This window comes from Colobus angolensis, unplaced genomic scaffold (assembly GCF_000951035.1).
Source record: "Colobus angolensis palliatus isolate OR3802 unplaced genomic scaffold, Cang.pa_1.0 Scaffold795, whole genome shotgun sequence".
Taxonomy (NCBI): Eukaryota; Metazoa; Chordata; class Mammalia; order Primates; family Cercopithecidae; genus Colobus; species Colobus angolensis.
The window spans coordinates 283005-289949 of record NW_012121765.1 but is presented as its reverse complement, the minus strand read 5'-3'; positions in this window follow the sequence as shown (position 1 = coordinate 289949).

The window sequence follows — 6945 nt, the reverse complement described above, 5'->3', positions numbered from 1 at the left end:
GAGCAAGACTTCATCTCAAAAAAGAAAAAAAAATTACAAAGCTGTAAGTACAGGTCATTTTAATAGACCAATTTTCCTAAATTGAAAGAGATTAGAGCTCATTGTCATTAACTTGCCACAAAGGCAAACTTTCAAAATTTACAAGTTATATAAAAGTGCTGGGGTAATATGCAGATCAATACATTACTAGGACATTTAAAAATGTAATGTTTTTTAATAGTTGGCTTTATTATTGGCTCATACTACCTTCTATACCACTTTCTTAGTTAAGATCCCCTCAAGCTGAAGAAGAATAGATGAGGGAATTCACGTCTTTCATTTTTACTGCAAATTCATGGTATAATTTCTTTTCCACATGTCATGAAATTAGAAGGCTGTTTGTTTTTACTCAATTTAAAGTGTTTTTGTATGTGAGAAACAAATTGCATTATGTGTGTGCATACCTGGTACATTTCCAAGGAAAGAATACTAAAAATAGCTCATCAATCAACAGGTTTAAAATCTAATAAAAATGTTTTCAATGTGATGCGATACATGACAGCAGGGTTGAACAAAGCACACGCAGTTATCTTTGTCTCTTCATTCCTTGTCATTTCCATATAAAAATAAGTTTTGCTTTGATTTTTTAAAAATTCATGTGTATATTAAATCAAGAAACTACACGATGCAATTTATCTATTCTGGATCTGGTAGAATGCTGTTATCACCTTAAGGTAATGTCTATTTATTGTCATAACTATATATCAGCAGAGTAATAAGGACAATATATTATTCCTGAAGTAGCATCCCTACTGGTGCCAGGCTTGTTTTGCATCAAACATAACTTCCTTACTCCTTATTCTTTAAACCATAGTCCTTTGAATAAGAGATCTGAAGATATTATTTTGATTAGTCAGGACATTTTGTTCCACTAAGGAAATTAACTCTGTTCTTACTTAGAGATTTTCAAGGGACATTTTGGGGAGACTATCTTAAAAATAAAAACAATGAGGGTTGTTTGTTTAAATTTTACTTTCTTAGTTTATTTGTATTTCTCTTATGGTAATTAATATTTAAACTGCATCTACACAACAGAAAGTTGAAAATATAGTTGACAATTATCTAGTGGATTTAAGTTTAAATGGAAAGTCTAAAAATAAAATTCACATCTCAATGTTTATTAAGATGTCTAGGGCCCTGGTTGGTCAGTAAAAGTTTTTTTGATAGTGACCTGTAGTTTTTTTGAAATAAAGAAAAAAACCAGTACTCACAGCTTAAGAATATTTTGTGTTCAAATGTCTTAGACTAAGAGACTATGCCCTTGCTATAATTATAAAATATGGACTGACTTACCCAAGAAACCAATAGGACAATAGTGGCTTAGTAAAATATATGTTTACCATTTGCACATTAAATATTCTTCTTCCAAATAATACTTTATAGGTGTTAGCCTTCTATCAGAAAGACAGTCTAGATTATACCAAGGTGAAATCCCTACATGGTATACTAAGAAAAGTTGATTAACTGAGATAAGGGAGGAAGAAAAAACCAGCAGAAAGCCTGAAAATGTATGGTACTAGAAGTATTGGTGCCTAATGATAATGAATACTATTCTATCATACTTGAACTTCATGCCAAACTCCATTTGGAAATTTACAATCAGCTATTTCAGCCACACTACTTGTATCCGCTGTCATTTGTCAGTGATTCAAATTCAAGCCTTCTTTCCTCAAATCCAAACTTCTTCAAAAACACTTTTTCTGTCTTGATTTCATTAAAACAGATCCATATATAAGGCTATTGCATATGATTGTGAAGACCACTTACTGCACAAAGTAACCAAATTCATATACCCTGGTATTGAGCTGTATACATCTACCAGGAGAAAAGAACTCATTTTTCCCCTAATTTACAGGCAAGTATTGTGAGACTAGCAACATTTCTCCTTGTATCTGAATGTCAGTGATTTCCTCTGTAGCAAGTAATCTTTATCAGAAGCTGCTAAACAAAGACATATGTAGTGTTTTTGTGGGACAATCCTGGTTTACGCCTATTGCCCCTGTATAATTGTTCATAGTACTGTCTTTTACTGTTAAATGTGTCCCATTTGGGAAGACAAACTACATGTTCACTGTATTAGTCCATTTTCATGCTGCTGTTAAAGACATACCGGAGACTGGGCAATTTACAAAAGAAAGGTTTAATGGAATTACAGTTCTGCATGGCTGGGGCCACCTAACAATCATGGCAGGAGGCAAGGAGGAGCAAGGCAAGGAGAAGCAAGTCACATCTTAGGTGGATGGCAGCAGGCAAAGAGAGAGCGTGTGCAGGGAAATTCCTTTTTATAAAATCATCAGGTCTCGTGAGACTTATTCACTATCATGAGAACAGCATGGGAAAGACTTGCCCCCACGATTCAGTTACCTCCAACTGGATCCCTCCCACAACATGTGGGATTTTTTTTTTTTTTTTTTTTTTTTGAGACGGAGTCTCGCTCTGTCACCCGGGCTGGAGTGCAGTGGCCGGATCTCAGCTCACTGCAAGCTCCGCCTCCCGGGTTTACGCCATTCTCCTGCCTCAGCCTCCCGAGTAGCTGGGACTACAGGTGCCCGCCACCTCGCCCGGCTAGCTTTTTGTATTTTTTTGGTAGAGACGGGGTTTCACCGTGTTAGCCAGGCTGGTCTCGATCTCCTGACCTTGTGATCCACCCGTCTCGGCCTCCCAAAGTGCTGGGATTACAGGCTTGAGCCACTGCGCCCGGCCTCATGTGGGATTTTAAGATGAGATTTGGGTGGGGACAGACACAGCCAAATCATATCATTTTGTCCCTGGCCTCTCCCAAATCTCATGTCCTTACATTTCAAAACTAATCATGCTATCCCAACAGTCCTCCAACATCTTATTTCAGCTTTAACTCAAAAGTCTACAGTCCAAAGTCTCATCTGAGACAAGGCAAGTCCCATCTATCTATGAGCCTGAACAAAGGGGGTACAGGCCCCATGCAAGTCCAAAATCCACTGGGGCAGTCAAATCTTAAAGCTCCAAAATGATCTCCTTTGACTCCATGTCTCACATCCAGGTCACGCTGATGCAAGAGGTGGGTCCCCATGGTCTTGGACAGCTTGACTCCTGTGGCTTTGCAGGGTATAGCCTCCCTCCCAACTGCCTTCATGGGCTGGCATTGAGTGTTTGTGGCTTTTCCAGGTGCACAGAGCAAGCTGTTTGTGGATCTGTCATTCTGGGGTCTGGAGGGTGGTGGCCCTCTTCTCACAGCTCCACTAGGCAATACCCCAGTAAGGAGTCTGTGTGGGGGCTTGTACCCCAAATTTTCCTTCCACTCTGCACTAGCAGAGGTTCTGTATGAGGGCCCTGTCCCTGCAGCGAACTTTTGCCTGGGCATCCAGGCATTTCCATACATTTTCTGAAATCCAGGTTGAGGTACCCAAACCTCAGTTCTTGACTTCTGTGCACCCACAGGCTCAACACCACATGGAAGCTGACAAGGCCTGGGGCTTCCACCCTCTGAAGCAATAGCCTGAGCTGTATGTTGGCCCCTTATAGTCACAACTGGAGCAGCTGGGACACAGGGCACCAAGTCCCTAGACTGCACACAGCAGAGGGACCCTGGGCCCAGCCCATGAAACCATTTTTTCCTCCTAAACCTCTGGGCCTTTGACAGAAGGGGCTGCTGCAAAGGTTTCTGACATGCCCTGGTGACACTTTCCCCATGGTCTTGGTGATTAACATTAGGCTTCTCATTACTTATGCAAATTTCTGCAGCTGGCTTGAATTTCTCAGAAAATGGGATTTTCTTTTCTATTGCATTGTTGGGCTGCAGATTTTCTGAACTTTTATGCTCTGTTTCCCTTTTAAAACTGAATGCCTTTAACACACCCAAGTCACCTCTTGAATGCCTTGCTGTTTAGAAATTTCCTCCACCAGATACCGTAAATCATCTCTCTGAATTTCAAAGTTCCACAGATCTCTAGGGTGGGGCAAAATGCCACTAGTGTCTTTGACAAAACATAACAAGAGTTACCTTTGCTCCAGTTCCCAACAAGTTCCTCATCTCCATCTGAGACCACTTCAGCTGGGATTTCATTGTCCATATCATTATCAGCATTTTGGTCAAAGCCAATTAACAAGTCTCTAGGAAGTTCCACACTTTCTCACATTTTTCTGTTTTCTTCAGAGCTGTTTAAACTGTTCCAATCTCTGCCTGTTACCCAGTTCCAAAATCACTTTCATATTTTCGGGTATCTTTTCAGCAGTACTCCACTCTACTGGTACCAATTTACTGTATTAATCCATTTTCACACTGCTGATAAAGACATATCTGAGGCTGGGCAGTTTACAAAAGAAAGAGGTTTAATGGATATACAGTTCTGCATGGCTGGGGAGGCCTCACAATCATGGTGGATGGCAAGGAGGAACAAGATACATCTTAGGTGGATGGCAGCAGGCAAAGAGAGAGCTTGCTCAGGGAAATTCCTTCTTATACAACAATCAGGTTTCGTAAGACTTACTCACTATCATGAGAACAACAGAGGAAAGACCTGCCCCTATGATTCAATTACTTCCCACTGGGTCCCTCCTACAACAAGTGGAAATTCAAGATGAGATATGGATGGGGACACAGCCAAACCATATCATTCTGGGTGGAGACACAGCCAAACCATATCATTCTGCCCCTGGCCTCTCCCAAATCTCATGTCTTTACATTTCAAAACCAATCATGCCTCTGAACAGTCTCCCAAAGTCTTAACTCGTTTCAGCACTAACTCAAATGTCCACAGTCCAAAGTCTCATCTGAGACAAGGCAAGTCTTGTCCACCGATGAGCCTGTAAAATCAAAAGCAAGTTAGCTACTTCCTCTCAATAAAGTAGGTATTGATGGAACACATCTCAAAATAATTAGAGCTATTTATGACAAACCCATAGTCAATATCATACTGAATGAGAAAAAGCTGGAAGCATTCCCTTTGAAAACTGGTACAATACAAGGATGCTCTCTCTCACCACTCCTGTTCAACATAGTATTGGAAGTTCTTGCCAGGGCAATCAGGCAAGAAAAATAAATAAAGGTATTCAAATAGGAAGAGAGGAAGTCAAATTGTCTCTGTTTGCAGATGACATGATTGTATATTTAGAAATCCCCATCATCTCAGCCCAAAATTTCCTTAAGCTGATAAGCAACTTCAGCAAAGTCTCAGGATACAAAATCAATGTGCAAAAATCACAAGCATTCCTATACACCACCAATAGACGAGCAAAAAGAATTAAGCTGGAAGCATCATGCTGGCTGACTTCAAACTATACTACAAGGCTACAGTAACCAAAACAGCATGGTACTGGTACCAAAACAGACATATAGACTAATGGAACAGAACAGAGACCTCAGAAATAATACCACACATCTACAACCATCTGATCTTCCACAAACCTGAAAAAAAAGCAATAGGGAAGGATTCTCTATTTAATAAATGGTGCTGGGAAAACTGGCTAGCTATATGCAGAAAACTGAAACTGGACCCCTTCCTTATACCTTATACAAAAATTAACTCAAGATGGTTTAGGGACTTAAACATAAGACCTAAAACCATAAAAACCCTAGAAGAAAACCTAAGCAATACCATTCAGCACATAGACATGGGCAAAGACTTTATGACGAAAATACCAAAAGCAATTGCAACAAGAGCTGAAATTGACAAATGGGATCTAATTAAACTAAAGAACTTCTGTACAGCAAAAGAAACTATCACCAGAGTGAACAGGGAACCTACAAAATGGGAGAAAATTTTTACAACCTACTTATCTGACAAAGGCCTAATATCCAGAATCTACAAAGAAAAAGGAACTCAAATTTACAAGAAAAAAAAACACATCAAAAAGTGGGCAAAGGATATTAACAGACACTTCTCAAAAGAAGACATTTATGTGACCAAAAAAACACATGAAAAAAAGCTCATCATCACTGATGATTAGAGAAATGCAAATGAAAACCACAATGAGATACCATCTCACACCAGTCAGAATGACAATAGCAAAGACATGAAACCAACCCAAACGCCCATAAATGATAGGCTGGATAAAGAAAATGTGTACATATACACCATGGAATACTATGCAGCCATAAAACAGAATGAGATCATGTCCTTTGCAGGGACATCATCCTCAGCAAACTAGCACAACAACAGAAAACCAGATGCCGCATGTTCTCACTCATAAGTGGGAGTTGAACAGTGAGAGCATATGGACACAGGGAGGAGTACAACACACACTGGGGCCTCTTGAGGGATAGGGGGCAAGAAAAGGGAGAGCATTAGGACAAATGCATGCGGGGCTTAAAACCTAGATGACTGGTTGATAGGTGCAGCAAATCACCATGGCACATGTATGCCTATGTAACACACCTGCACGTTCTGCACATGTATCCTGGAACATAAAATAAAATAAAATAAAATAAAATAGTTTTTACTTGAGGATCATGACATCTGGCTAAATAATGCTAAACTCATTTTTATTTTAAGTGAAGATTCTCATGGCCTTGCCATCTCATTCTCTCCTGTTTCAGGACTCCTGACTATAATCTTGACTGAGTTCTGTGCCTATGTGGTTGACATGCCAGGTACCTACCATTTATAATTTCTTGTTCATCACAAATTTACTTTCAGCTCCATTTAATTTTTTTCACCCATAACCATATCTATCTCAAGATTTTTCATTGCCCAGAACTGTTATACATATTAAATTTGAATTCTTCATCATTTCAACACAAAGTTGTAACCTCAACTACGATCAATCCCATTATGATTAGAAACCCCATAGAAATCTCAGATACTGTTTTCTCTATTTTCTTCAAAGCTGTTAGCTTGCTCATATTCTTTCTCTACCTGGCTTTTATGATTATCTACTTTCAAACATGTTCCCTTAATATCCTTAAACTATTGCTTTTTTTTTTTTTTT